The sequence below is a fragment of the Rana temporaria genome, chromosome 5, assembly GCF_905171775.1.
Source record: "Rana temporaria chromosome 5, aRanTem1.1, whole genome shotgun sequence".
NCBI classification, from domain to species: Eukaryota; Metazoa; Chordata; class Amphibia; order Anura; family Ranidae; genus Rana; species Rana temporaria.
In genome coordinates, this window is record NC_053493.1 from 276330030 (window position 1) to 276343939 (window position 13910).

General features: G+C 42.5%; 1 protein-coding gene across 1 annotated transcript in view; it reads right to left on the reverse strand.

Moving 5' to 3' along the window:
- ZNF407 (zinc finger protein 407) overlaps positions 1 to 13910 on the reverse strand; it is a 651163-nt gene that overhangs the window by 75144 nt on the left and 562109 nt on the right. The gene's annotated exons all lie outside the window — the stretch shown is intronic.

The following is a 13910-nucleotide window of genomic DNA, read 5'->3' on the forward strand; positions in this document are numbered from 1 at the left end:
GTGAATCCATTTCTGCAGTCCCTTTTATAAAGATTAAATTATTCAATCCCATGATGATAAGGCCCATTAGAGTAGGTGTTCTGGTGCCCAAGGGCCATGTGATTGCTTTAAATATGCAGTTAGTGGGACATTCACTTAGGGACTTGCCATCTAAAATATACCCATGAGACCTTTTTTTCTTTCTTTTGGAGGGGGCTATTTGCATAACCTGCAGCTGTTAAAGGAAAAGGAATATTTTAGTTTAACAAGCTGACACACCAGTTCCAAAGTCTCCAAAAGTTAAATTTATGTACCGTATATACTCGAGTATAAGCCGACCCGAGTATAAGCCGAGGTACCTAATTTTACCACAAAAAAATGGGAAAACGTATTGACTCGAGTATAAGCCGATGGTGAGAATGCAGCAGCCACCGTAAGAGGAAAAGAGGGTCAACAGCCCATTTGCACACCTCACTATGCCCATAGCAACCTCACTGTGCCAACCTCACTGTGCCAATTGTGACTGTGCCCATTCTCACTGTGCCAATCGTCACTGTGCCCATCCTCATTGTGCCCGTCATCACTGTACCTGAAATTGAGAGGCTGCGGGCGTCCATTCAATGTTTAAAACTTGCGGTCTCCTCCTGGTCCCTTCCGTGATAGGCAGCTGACACAGTTCCGCCTATCACGGACGTTCTCGCATCCTCGGACTCAGTTTCCCAGCAGACACTGTGTTCAGTGTTCCGCCAATCATGGTGTCTGCTGGGATGGGTGAGGATGAGAGAACGTTTGTGATAGGCATTTCTCAGCAGACAAGAGTTCCGCCTATCATGGAAGGGACAAGAGGAGACCGCGAGTTTTAAACGATGGATGCCCGCAACCTCTCAATATTTCCAGGTACACTAACTCGAGTAAAAGCCGAGGGGGGGAAAAAAAGGGCTGAAAATATACGGTACTTGAAATCGCCAGCTTCACTCAAGTGCCAAAGCCATTATAATGGGCTTTAAAATGTGTTGCTCAATTTAGTTTTTTCTTTACATTACAAAAAAATGAAACCCGAGGAAGGAAACAAACTGTAATATTTTGTCTTGAGCACGATGGAGAATTCTGGTAAAGAGATCATGCCACTTTACCCCTAAAACATGTGCAAGAACATTTATTTTGGTTGGATGTTACCCTCAGCGTTAGTTCACCAAAGTGGTTTCATCCACATGATAAAAACATGCTAATTTGGTGACATATATACTTTATGTATAAAGGAGGAAACCCCCCTCCCATCAAGTAACGAATCTGTAAGAATCAGATGTGTTTTCTCGTGATTTGTATCCTGCATGAAGGGCTAGCAATAAACCTGTTGTGTGTTAAACATTATTCTTCTTCTGTACGTGAGATCCATAGTTCTTCCTGTATGCGCTAAAACTACCTGCAATGTTTCTCCTCCATTCTTCTTCATACTCGTAATTTGTACAGAACACACACAGTGGTATGCAAAATCTTGCGTACCTGCTATATATTTTAACTTTATGTCCGTGCTATTTTTGGTCTCTACCTTGATTATTTTGTATAGATATTAAGCACATTTTAACTGAGTTGGAACCAGAAAAGGATTATTGCATTCTGGATTACAAACTCCATACTTTTCTCTTAGTAATTACCTGGTTCTGCTCCATGTGTATCATATAAATGGATTAAACATTTTGAGTTCACAGCAAGCTAAAATGGCTCATTAGGAGATGGCAGTTACCAAGCAGCAGGAATTTTCAAAGTGTCTTGAGAAGTTTTGTTGAAAATTTTTATCTTCATTTGACTGTGGTGTCACAAGTACTTTTTGCTGCAATCAGTGTTGCATGATTACTCACAGATGAAAGGAAGGGGAGGCACAGAAATGTATTATCTCCTGGTTGTACCCTACTCACCTATCATTCAATTTACTCCATCAGGTTAACAATGGTATATTGGAAGGAAGAGGATAGCTGAACCCAACAATACCAACTACTATAATAATATGTCTAGGGCTCAGGTGACATTATTTCTGCACTGCCACCTCATTTAACTATTACTTCCTTCAGGAATTCAGGAATGTAAAATACATGAAGAAAATAAGAAATAGGTTCCCTAAACGTGTGTGGAGTTGATAAGGAATCCTTCGAGAAATAAAGAGTTTGTAACTGCTAAAACATGCTAGTTACCTGGCCATCTTTAGTATCTTTCATTTTTGAATCAGTGCTCCCAAACTCCATGCAGCTAGTAAAGTATTATCAACATACTTGTTCTGGGTCAGTGAATAAAACTTTTAAAGCCACTAAACACGATAGCCAGGAAACACTGCAACAGGAGCTCAGTAGGTGAAGCCTTCATGATTCTCTCAGTATCAATTTCTTATTAGATACCAAAAGGTGTAGACAGTGCCTAAAGCTCAAAAATTAAAGCCCAAGTCTGGGGAAAGATTTTATTTCTCAAAAATGCTGTTTGCTATGGGAGCACTTGTGCATGCTCGCTCCCATGCTGGCTCTCTGCCCATAAGACACAGAGCGTGGCTCGGCCCTGCTCCCTCCTCACTGACCGTGATTGACAGCTGTGGGAGCCAATGGCTCCTGCATCTCAGCCAGTGAGGAGGGAAAGATCCGCAAGAGCTGCTGCTCATGTGCACATCCCTGGATCAAGAAAAGGTTTAGGTAAATATTAGGGAAGAGCTGAGGTGGGAGCTGCACACCAAAGGTCTTTTACCTTCATGCATAGAATACATGAAGGTAAAAAAACTTGATGCCGCGTACACACGACCGTTTTTCATGACGTAAAAAATATATATTTTTTTATTAAATGTCATTAAAAACGATTGTGTGTAGGCTCCAGAGCATTTTTCATGGCGTGAAAAATGGGGATTAAAAATTTAGAACATGCTCTATTTTTTCGCGTCATTTTTCACGTCATGAAAAACGGTCGTGTGTAGGCTTTAACGATGTGAAAAAACTGCACGTGCTCAGAAGCCAGTTATGAGATGGGAGCGCTCGTTCTGGTAAAACTAGCATTTGTAATGGAGAAAGCACATTCGTCACGCTGTAACAGACTGAAAAGCACGAAGATTGAAAAGCGCGAATCGTCTCTCACCAAACTTTTACTAACACAAAATCAGCAAAAGCAGCCCCAAGGGTGGCGCCATCCAAAATGGTACTTCCCCTTTATAGTGCCGTCGTACATGTTGTACATCAACACGCTTTGCTCGAGCCATTTTTTTTTCACGATCGTGTGTAGGCAAGGCAGGCTTGACAAGAATCAGGTCGAAAAAAAACGTTTTTTCTCGACCATTAAAAATGGTTGTGTGTATGCGGCATCAGCCTTTAGAATCACCTTAGGCTTTAGATTTAAACATGTTTTGTGACCATAAACAGATTCTCCCCATTAAAGTTTTAGTGCAAACTGGGGGAGAAAGTGATAGATTCTGGTCGCCATGGGTAACAAGAACATTTGTTCTTTGAGTATTTTGAAGCATGCAGCCCACTTTTTAAACGTTTTTTTCAAATTTGAATGTTTCTTCAAGCACTAATGAGTGTTAACTTATGAAAATACATTTATATTTTACAAGCAAAAAGATTCACTGCTGCTCTACATCCAGCAACAACATGACAAACTATGTTCTTATTCAAACATATTTCCACTGAATTAATTCCCTACACATGCTGTACATTTACCACACAGAGCACAAATCATGGGCTCAAGTGTCCTAAATCACAAACAGCAAAGTAGACTTCTCTGCCGCTGTATTCACAAGCACATCACTCTGTGGCATTGTACCACTACAATTTGTTTTATTAACCTCGTACAATGCTTAAAACTAACCAAAGATATGTAAACACTGCGGCCCTTGGGGAATTTTGGTTATGTCAATGTATAAGCACATTTAAACAATTGAATTTCAGGATAAGGATAGTAAAGTACAGCAATAATGTAATTTACAGAATACGAAGACAGTGGATTTTACATTTTCCAATCCTTCTCGTAGTTCTTAGGAAATGATCTTGTATATAACGTTCAATGCTATTAGCATGTAGCACATTTCTGAGAGAAATTAAGAAGTTATGACTTTAAAAACACCGGCTAATCTAGCTTGCGCTAAGATGGATTTTTAATGAAAGTTTAATGAATGATAAATACTTGTTTCTTGATAAATGTTTAATTATGCCAATAATTACCAACTGCTGAAAAGCACTGTTGTGTTAATAATGACATTTTAGTACACAAGCTTTATAATGAATCATGGAGCTATAAAATAAAGAAATAAAGCAATGCCATAAATATGTTTCACTGACAGTGCTTTCTATACACTGGACAATGCAAAAGGCAAATCACGAGTCTCACGAATGTAGCTTTGCATAGCATGGAGCCATCTAATGGTTGTTTATGCAACACACAGCAGGTCTCTGGCTTCAAGTAATGTAGCTGCTTTCTCTTGTTAAAGAAAAATGAGTCATGCAAGTAAATGCTGTACATATTACATGTAAGAACTGCTGAAAAAAAAAAAAAAAGTTGACAAAAAATAATTATACATACTGTACCTGGAGAAAGCAAACGGCTTTTCTCCAGATGATATGCCTTTGCTCTTATTACTATTGTATAATGAAAAACTGTGCAGTAGAAGCTTGCATGGGACCAAAATGGTAGTATTCAGTACAACTTCCTGCTGTGTGTGGTACCTAGCGTAGGAAAGAGCAGAAGGCACCTGGGTATTCAGCCCAGTGCTTGCTTTGTACTGTGCTTAATGGAACGCAGACTGTAGCATCAATCCACAAGAAAACTACATCCATTTTTAAAAGTATTCACTTACTTGTACAGAACACTGTTTGATAAATAGAGAGTGTTTAAAGGACTACTAAACCCAAAAGCATAACAAAAAAAATATCTATGTGAGAGTTTTTTAATAAAACACACAGGCCCAGATTCTCGTAGAATCGCCTATCTTTAGGCGGGCGTAGCGCATCTGAGATACACTACGCCGCCGTAACTTAGAGCGGCATGTCCCGTATTCTCAAAGAACTTGCGCTTTAAGTTACGCCGGCGTAGTGTAACTGGGCCGACGTAAGCCCGCCTAATTCAAATGTGGAAGTGGTGGGCGTGTTTTATGGAAATTAATCGTGACCCCACGTAATTGACGCTTTTTTCGAACGGCGCATGCTCAGTATCACGTCGAATTTTCAAATTAAATTGCGCCCGCTCAATGCCTAGTCGATGTGAACGTAACTTACGTCCAGCCCCATTCACAAACGACTTACGCAAACGACGTAAAACGTGAAGAATTCAACGCTGTTCCGACGTCCATACCTAACATTGGTACGCCTCATCTACGCCTCATAGAGCAGGGGTAACTTTACGCCCAAAAAAGCCTAACGTAAACAAAAGCGCCGGCCGCACGTACGTTTTGAGAATCGGCGTATGTAGCTCATTACCATATTCGGCACGTAAATCGACGGAAGCGCCACCTAGCGGCCAGCGTAAATATGCAACTTAGATACGACGGCGTAAGAGACTTACGCCGGTCAGATCTATGACAAATATATGCGTAACTGATTCTAAGAATCAGGCGCATAGATACGACGCCTCAAACTCAGAGTTACGACGGTGTATCTGGAGATACGCCGGCGTAACTCCTACGAGAATCTGGGCCACAATGTCCAAGACTTAGCATCTGCAATGTTGATTTGACATTTTTGCAAGGTTACTGTGGAGCCTACTGCTCTAACACAGATGTTCGCAGAAGGAAGATGAGGCTACAGATAGGTGGTTGTGTTCTCCTGTAGGTTGGCAGAAATATCTTCCGTCCTGAAAACCTTCTGCAACCTTAAAGTGATTCTAAAGACTGAGGACGGGTTCACACCTATGCAAATTGAATGCGTTTCTCTGCATTCAATTCGCATAGCAACAGAATGTGACTGGCTCCTTACGGAGACGGTTCACATATCTCCGCAGCGCGTCCTGGTGGGGTGTGCCCGTAAAACGCATGCTTTTTTTGGTACGTTTTAGGTTCGATTTCAGCCCATAATTCGGGCTGAAATCTGACCTGAACCGGTGAACCAGTACGCACCGGACCCCTGCTGTGCGCCGCTTGTGGCGGTGGTGTGAACCTGGCCTTAAAGGAGTTGTACAGGAAAAAAAAATGTGTGCTAAAATGCCCTGCTTTATCGTATAGAGCCACAATAGTATAGTGATTTTTTTTTTAAAATAGTGAAAAGGGTTAAATTCCTTCATATATCTTACCTGCTTCTATCTAGTTTCGTTTCTGCTTTAGACTTCCTGATTCTCGGTGCTCGTTCATGTGAGCGCCGTCATGCTGGGAACTACATTTCCCAGTATCCTTTGCACATCGCGCATGCGCAGTTAAAAAAAACGGGACGAGCACTCTGTAGTAAAATTTGAATAACCCGCCCACTATACCACCCAACGATCATTATTCAAGCTATTCAACCCACCCACAAAGCCAGCCAGACACAGACACAGCGATACCCTGCACAAGCAGGGCAGTGGTTTCCTAAAACAAAACTTATTGAAAGAGAGGAGGTGCTGGGGTGTTATAGACACACCCAGTAATTCACACCTCCTTGCAGTCTGCAAGACGTACACAGCGTCCAGACGCACAGATGTAGTCTCCAGAGGAGGGAGCGAGCACGTTAGTGACCACAGCATGAATCCTCGCTCTGCTGTCTTTTTCTCAAACAGACAACTAGGAAGTGGGGAGAACAGACAAGGCATAGATCAACTTCAGAGCAAAAACGAACAATCAGGAAATGAAAAGACCACTGCACTAAGGTAAAGGAAGCTATTTAGCTAATAACATTTTTTCCTTTAGTGACCCTTTAAGATTTATTATAACTTTCACCTATTCATCTATAGTTATCTTCTGAGAGCACATAAATATAGTGGCTCGGTGGTACATGTGTGGGTCCACAAAACCGTTCATTATTTGGAACTAAATCCATCTGACCCTCTTTTCTCCTCACGTAACCCGCTTTTTGGTCTGATGTATTGATCCTAGGCTGTACTATTTAACTACCAACAGTCTTACACACTATATGGTTAAACGTATTGGGATGCCTGCCTTTACACAAACACAAACTTTATTGGCATCCCAGTCTTAGTCTGTAGGGTTCAATATTGAGTTGGCCCACCCTTTGCAGCTATAACAGCTTCAACTCTTCGGGGAAGACTGGCCACAACTTTTAGGAGGGTGTCTAGGGGAATCTTTGACCATTTGAACATTCTTGCAGAAGCACGATTTGTGAGGTCCGGCACTGATGTGGACGAGAAGGCCTGGCTCGCAGTGTCTGCTCTAATTCATCCCAAAGATGTTTTATCGGGTTGAGAACAGTACTCTGTGCAGGCCAGGCAAGTTCCTCCACCCCAAACTCGCTCATCAATGTCTTTATGGACCTTGCTTTGTGCACTTACATCAGGGTCCCCAGAGAGCCACCCTTACACCAGGGTGCCCAGTGAGTCCCTTCCTTACATCAGGGTCCCCAGAGAGCCCCCCTTACATCAGGGTCCCCAGAGAGCCCCCCTTACATCAGGGTCCCCAGAGAGCCCCCCTTACATCAGGGTCCCCAGAGAGCCCCCCTTACATCAGGGTCCCCAGAGAGCCCCCCTTACATCAGGGTCCCCAGAGAGCCCCCCTTACACCAGGGTCCCCAGAGAGCCCTCCTTACACCAGGATCCCCAGAGAGACTCTTGCTTGCATCAGGGTCCCCAGAGGACTCCCCTTACTTTAGGGTCCCCAGAGGGCCCCCTTTCTTTAGGGTCCCCAGAGGGCCCCCTTTCTTTAGGGTCCCCAGAGGGCCCCCTTTCTTTAGGGTCCCCAGAGGGCCCCCCTTACTTTAGGGTCCCCAGAGGGCCCCCACTAACATCAGGGTCCCCAGAGGGCCCCCACTATCAAGGTCCCCAATTACTTTAGGGTCCCAAGACAGTCACCCCCATCCCCCCTTTCAGAGGTTCACCTGTACCTGACTGGTCTCCGCTGTGCACCTTGGACCCCCAGCACATCACTGGACCCCACCAACACCTAAGTAGAGGTGGGAGGCGGTGATTGGCTCTTTGGTGTCCACGGGGGTGGCAGGATCTCCCTGGGGGTTGTAGTTCTCTCTCCGACTGTATCCACTGGAGAGGGGAGGGGCCTCTAACCCAGGCATGTATCAGCAACAGTATAGAAGCAGAGCGACTCACTGAAGAGTGAAGCTCAGGTCAGAGGATCTCCTCCCCACTGTATACATTCGGAGATAGAACTACAAACGGGTACCATAAAGCTACCCAGTGTATTAAAAATGCATCATGGATGGGTACTCCAGCATGACAATGACCCAAAACACATAGCAAGGGCAACAAATGAGTGGCTCAAGAAGAAGCACATTAAGGTCTCCATAGAAAATATGTGGAGGGAGCTGAAGGTTCGAGTTACTAAACGTCAGCCTCAAAACCTTAATGACTTGGAGAGGATCTGCAAAGAGCAGTGCGACAAAATCCCTCCTGAGATGTGTGCAAACCTGGTGGCCAACTACAAGAAACCTCTGACCTCCGATTGAAAACAAGGGCTTTGCCACCAAGTACCAAGTCATGTTTTGCAAAGGGGTCAAATACATATTTCACTCATTAAAATGTAAATCAATTTATACATTTTTTTGAAATGCTGAAATGCGTTTTTTTGGGGGATTATTATTGTTTTTGTTATTCTGTCTTTTACTGTTAAAACAAACCTAACATTAAAATTATAGACTGACCATTTCTTTGTCAGTGGGCAAACATACAGCAGGGGATCAAATACCTTTTCCCTCACTGTGTGTATACATACACACACACACACACACACACACACACACACACGACTGTGCAAAATATTTAGGCAGGTGTGAAAAATGCTGTAAAATTAACAATGTTTTCAGAAATAGAAATGTTAGTGTATTTTTATCAATTAACAAAATAAATAAAATTGACAGAAGAGAAATCCAAATTAAATCAATATTTGCCTTCAAACCACATCAATTCTTCTAGGTATACTAGCACACATTTGAAGGAACTCTGCAGGTAGGTTCTTCTAAACATCCTGGAGCACTAACCACAGATCTTCTGTGGATGTAGGCTGTCTTAAATCTGTCTCCTCATGGTATTATTGATAGACTCCATGATGTTAAGGTCAGGGCAAAACTCACTACCAGGACACCTTGTTCTTCTTTACGCAAAAGATAGTTCTTTGGCTATATATTTGGGGTCATTGTCCTGCTGCAGAATACATTTAGGGTTCAATCTCATGCCTCCTGAATAGTATGGCATGATGCATAAGTATCTGCCTGTATTTATCAGCACCGGGAAGACACCAATGCTCCTTACCAAACCTCTAACTCTATTTGCAGAAATGCAGCCCCAAACTTGCAAGGAACCCCCACCATACTTCACTGTTGCCTGCCGGCATTCATTCTTGTACCGCTCTTCAGCCCTTTGGTGAACAAACTGCCTCCTACTGCAGTCAAATATTTAAAATTCTGACTCATCAGTAATGAGCACCTGCTGTCATTTTTCTGTACCCCATTTTCTATGTCCTCGAGCATAGTTGAGACACTCAGCTTTGTTTCCACACCGGAGGTATGGCTTTTTGGCCATGATTCTTCTATTAAGGCCACTTCTGGCCAGACTTCTCCAAACAGTAGATGGGTGTACCTGGGTCCCACTGATTTCTGCCAGTTCTGTACTGATGACACTGCTGGACATCTTCCGATGTTTAAGGGATGTAAACATGATGTGTTCTTCATCTACTGCATTATGTTTCCTTGGCTGACCACTGCATCTATGGTCCTCAAACCGCACATCTTGAACAGCAGATTTTGAAACTCCAGTCTGGGAGAGACCTTTCTGATAAAGTATAACTACCTTGTGTCTTGCCATGGAGTATTGTGTGATATTAAACAGTCTTGCACAACCGCACCTGTGTAGTAGTGTTTGGCCATTTCTCACCCAATGTTAAGACTTCTACACGGTGGTTTGTGTTTCAGTTAATGATGGTATTTCAAACTACATATGAAATTGAAGATCATTAGCCCCTGCTTGATATAAATAAAGGGGTTGTAAAGTCAGAATGTTTTTTTCTTATCTTAATGCATTCTATGCATTAGGATCAAAAGCCTTCTGTGTGCAGCAGCCCCCCCTCGGCCCCCTAATACTTACCAGAGCACCATCTCTGTCCAGGGATGCCCATGAGTGTCTCTCAGCCATCCGACACTTTCCCTCCTGATTGGCTAAGACACAGCAGCGGCGCCATTATCCCCCTCTGCTATTAAAGTCAGTTAACCAATCAGGAGAGAGAGGGGGTGGGGCCGAACCACAGCTCCATGCCTGAATGGACACAGGGAGCTGCAGCTCAGCTCAGGTGCCCCCAAAGTAAGCTTCTTGCTTCAGGAGCACTCAACAGAAGGGAGGGGTCTCGAGGGACCCGAATAGAGGAGGATGTGGGCTGCTCCGTGCAAATCCACTGCAACAGAGCAGGTAAGTATGACATGTTTTTTTTTTCTATAAAAAAATAGAGACTACAAACACTTTAATCATGCATCTGACTCTAATAGGTGGATTCATAAAGACCGCTGCATCTTTAAGGCGGCGTAGCGTTTCATATTTACGCTACGCCGCCTTAAGTTAGATAGGCAAGTACTGTATTCACAAAGTACTTGCCTCCTAACTTACGGCGGTGTAGCGTAAATGGGGCCGGCGTAAGCGCGCCTAATTCAAATTAGGCTGAGGGGGAGTGTGTTATGTTAATAGGGGGTGACCTGATGTTTTTTACGAACAGTGCATGCGCCGTCCGTGTACATATCCCAGTGTGCATTGTGGCAAAGTACGCCGCAAGGACGTATTGGTTTCGACGTGGACGTAAATTACATCCAGCCCTATTCATGGACGACTTATGCAAACGACGTAGAATTTTCAAATTTCGACGCGGGAACGACGGCCATACTTAACATTGGTTACGCCACCTAGGGGGCACGTTTATCTTTAGGCGGCGTATCTCTTACGGAAAAGGCATATCTTTACTGCGATGGGCGGACGTACGTTCGTGAATCGGCGTATCTATGCATTTACATATTCTACGCCGAACTCAACGGAAGCGCCACCTAGTGGCCAGCCTAAATATTGCACCCTAAGATACAACGGCGCAAGCTGTCGTATCTTAGATAGGTTTAAGTGTATCTTAGTTTGTGAATACACTTATACTTAGGACGGTGCAGATTCCGAGTTAGGTCGGCGTATCTACTGATATGCCGGCCTAACTCTTTCTGAATCCACCTATAATACTACAAAATCCCTGATTCTGTGCAAGTGTACAAGTGAAATTTAACTCAACTTTCCAAAAAATGTGGCTAATCACTATTCATTTGAGGTTTAGCAGGGGGGAATTATAATTTCACATAGAGCCAGTCAGGTTTAGAAAGCTTTTTTCCCCCCTTAATAAATGAAATCATCATTTTAAAAACTGCATTTTGTATTTACTCGGGTTATCATTGTATAATATTAAAATTCGTTTGATGACCTGAAACATTTAGGTGTGACAAATATGCAAAATACATTTTTAAATCAGGAAGGGGGAATATATATATATACACACATACACATTGTGTGTATATATATATATATATATATATATATATACACACATACACATACACACACACACACACACACACACACACACACACACACATACTTATACATACACTTTATTTTCACAAAGGGATATAAAAGACCAACGTGGCAAAGAATTTGTTACTCATACACGTAGACTAAAGAATAATAAATATTCAATATTTGATTAGATCAGATGAATTAAAGAAAAATGAAAAGCATGTTTTATTCTTTAGGGTCTTTTAAATTACAATAAATCTGAGAAAAAGCTGATCACAGAGCTCAGGGTCAGAAATGAATTAGTGACACAGTTGTGACATTATTAATGCTGAAGAATCTGACTTAACATTGTTAACAGTAATTCTGCAGCAATTCTTGTGATACCATGTCTGTTGTAAAATACATTTATTAGACTTGACTACTGCACTTTGTCCTATATTAATCAAAGTGATATGCTATGTGGTCCAAGAACATTGTGCTATAACTCCTATTATTTATATAGAAAAACACAATGCCATGGATCCAGCCCTTTCTTGTATCCACTGATAAAAGGAATAGAGCATCTTACACAACAAGAAATGAGACATTTGATTCTCCAGAATCTCCGCTCATTAAAGTCAACTTGTCAGAACATCATTATCACAATACAGAGGCTTCATCAAAACCATTTACTGTACACTCAACTGGGCATAAATAATCTATATTTAAGAAATGGGGAACACTTCAAGGCTCAGTACACACACAGCCGCTTCAGTGTCCAGGGTACACAAAAGGTTGAAATGCATTTAGCCAATTAATGAATGGATCCAGGACCTCGTGTGATATAGGCCTAATAAATCTCACACATACAGTTAACTACAATAATATTCCCCTCCATTGCAATTACGGTAACCTACATCTTTGCAATCTCTGTGTACATTTCAGTACAGCTTTGTGGAAGTGAAAAGCTGCAAGATTTGTTTTGTCCAACAAAAAGAAATGCTAGTGTAGGTAGCCTGAAAATAGAATTCAAGCTTCAGGCACAAGCCCATTTTGATAATGTTTACATTAGATGGAATTGGCTTAAAAAGGAACTCTAGGTAAAACTTTTTTATTTTTTGGGTGGAGTAAAAGGATAAGCACCTCTTCCAGATTTTTATTGTGCTCTGTGACCCTGCTTGGGACATTCACTTTTTGTCCTGCTGATTGTTGTTACTTGGACAGAAATTGACATTATACATTTGTTACCAGTGCAAGAGTAGCGGAGCAATATCCCTATAGGGACTGTTCCAGTGACAACTATTAAAAGGTTGGATTTCAAATCACTTGCCGAGAAATCTACTTGATTCCTGTTTTGTCTCAGGCAGGAAGTTTGAGGTATTATCCCCAATGAGGATGCAGATAGAAATAAATTCCTGCAGAGGTGTTGATCACACTCCCAGCCAAAACTAGAAAAACATTTTGGATGGAGATTCATAAGAACGATGCATCTCTTTAAGTTTAACCACTTCCATACCAGGCACTTACGCACCTTTCCACCCAAGCCAATTTTCAGCTTTCAGCGCTGTCGCATTTTGAATGGCAATTGTGCGGTCATGCTACACTGTACCCAAACAAAATTGGCGTCCTTTTTTCCCCACAAATAGAGCTTTCTTTTGGTGGTATTTGATCACCTCTGCGATTTTTTTGTGATTTTTTTTGTAAATAAATACGTTTTCTCTTTCAATTCCGGGCACTGATATGGCGGCACTGATGGTCTGCTCGTGGAATGCCGACAAACATTTACCCTTTAAAATCTCCATAGGCGACGTTTAAAAAATTCTACAGGTTGCATGTTTTGAGTTACAGAGGAGGTCTAGGGCTAGAATTATTGCTTTTGCTCTACCAATCGCGACGATACTTCACATGTGTGGTTTGAATACCGTTTACATACGCGGGCGCTACTCAGGTATGTGTTCGCTTCTGCACGCGAGCTTGGAGGGACGGGCGCGTTTTCTGGCTCCTAACTTTTTTAGCTGGCTCCTAGATTCCAAGCAAATTTGTCAAACCCTGTATTAAAGTGATTGTAAAGAAAACATAAAAAAAAAATAACAACCATGTTATACTTACCTCCACTGTGCAGCTCGTTTTGCACAGAGTGGCCCCGATCCACGTCTTCTGGGGTCCCTCGGCGGCTGGCTCTGGTTCTCCCCACAAGAACTCCACACATTCATGCGAGCGAGCATGGTGTCGAGTCCTCACGGGTGCGCTCTGTGATACAGCGAGCGGCTATGGCCGCTCACTGTATCACTCGGCCGCGCGGCGTCATT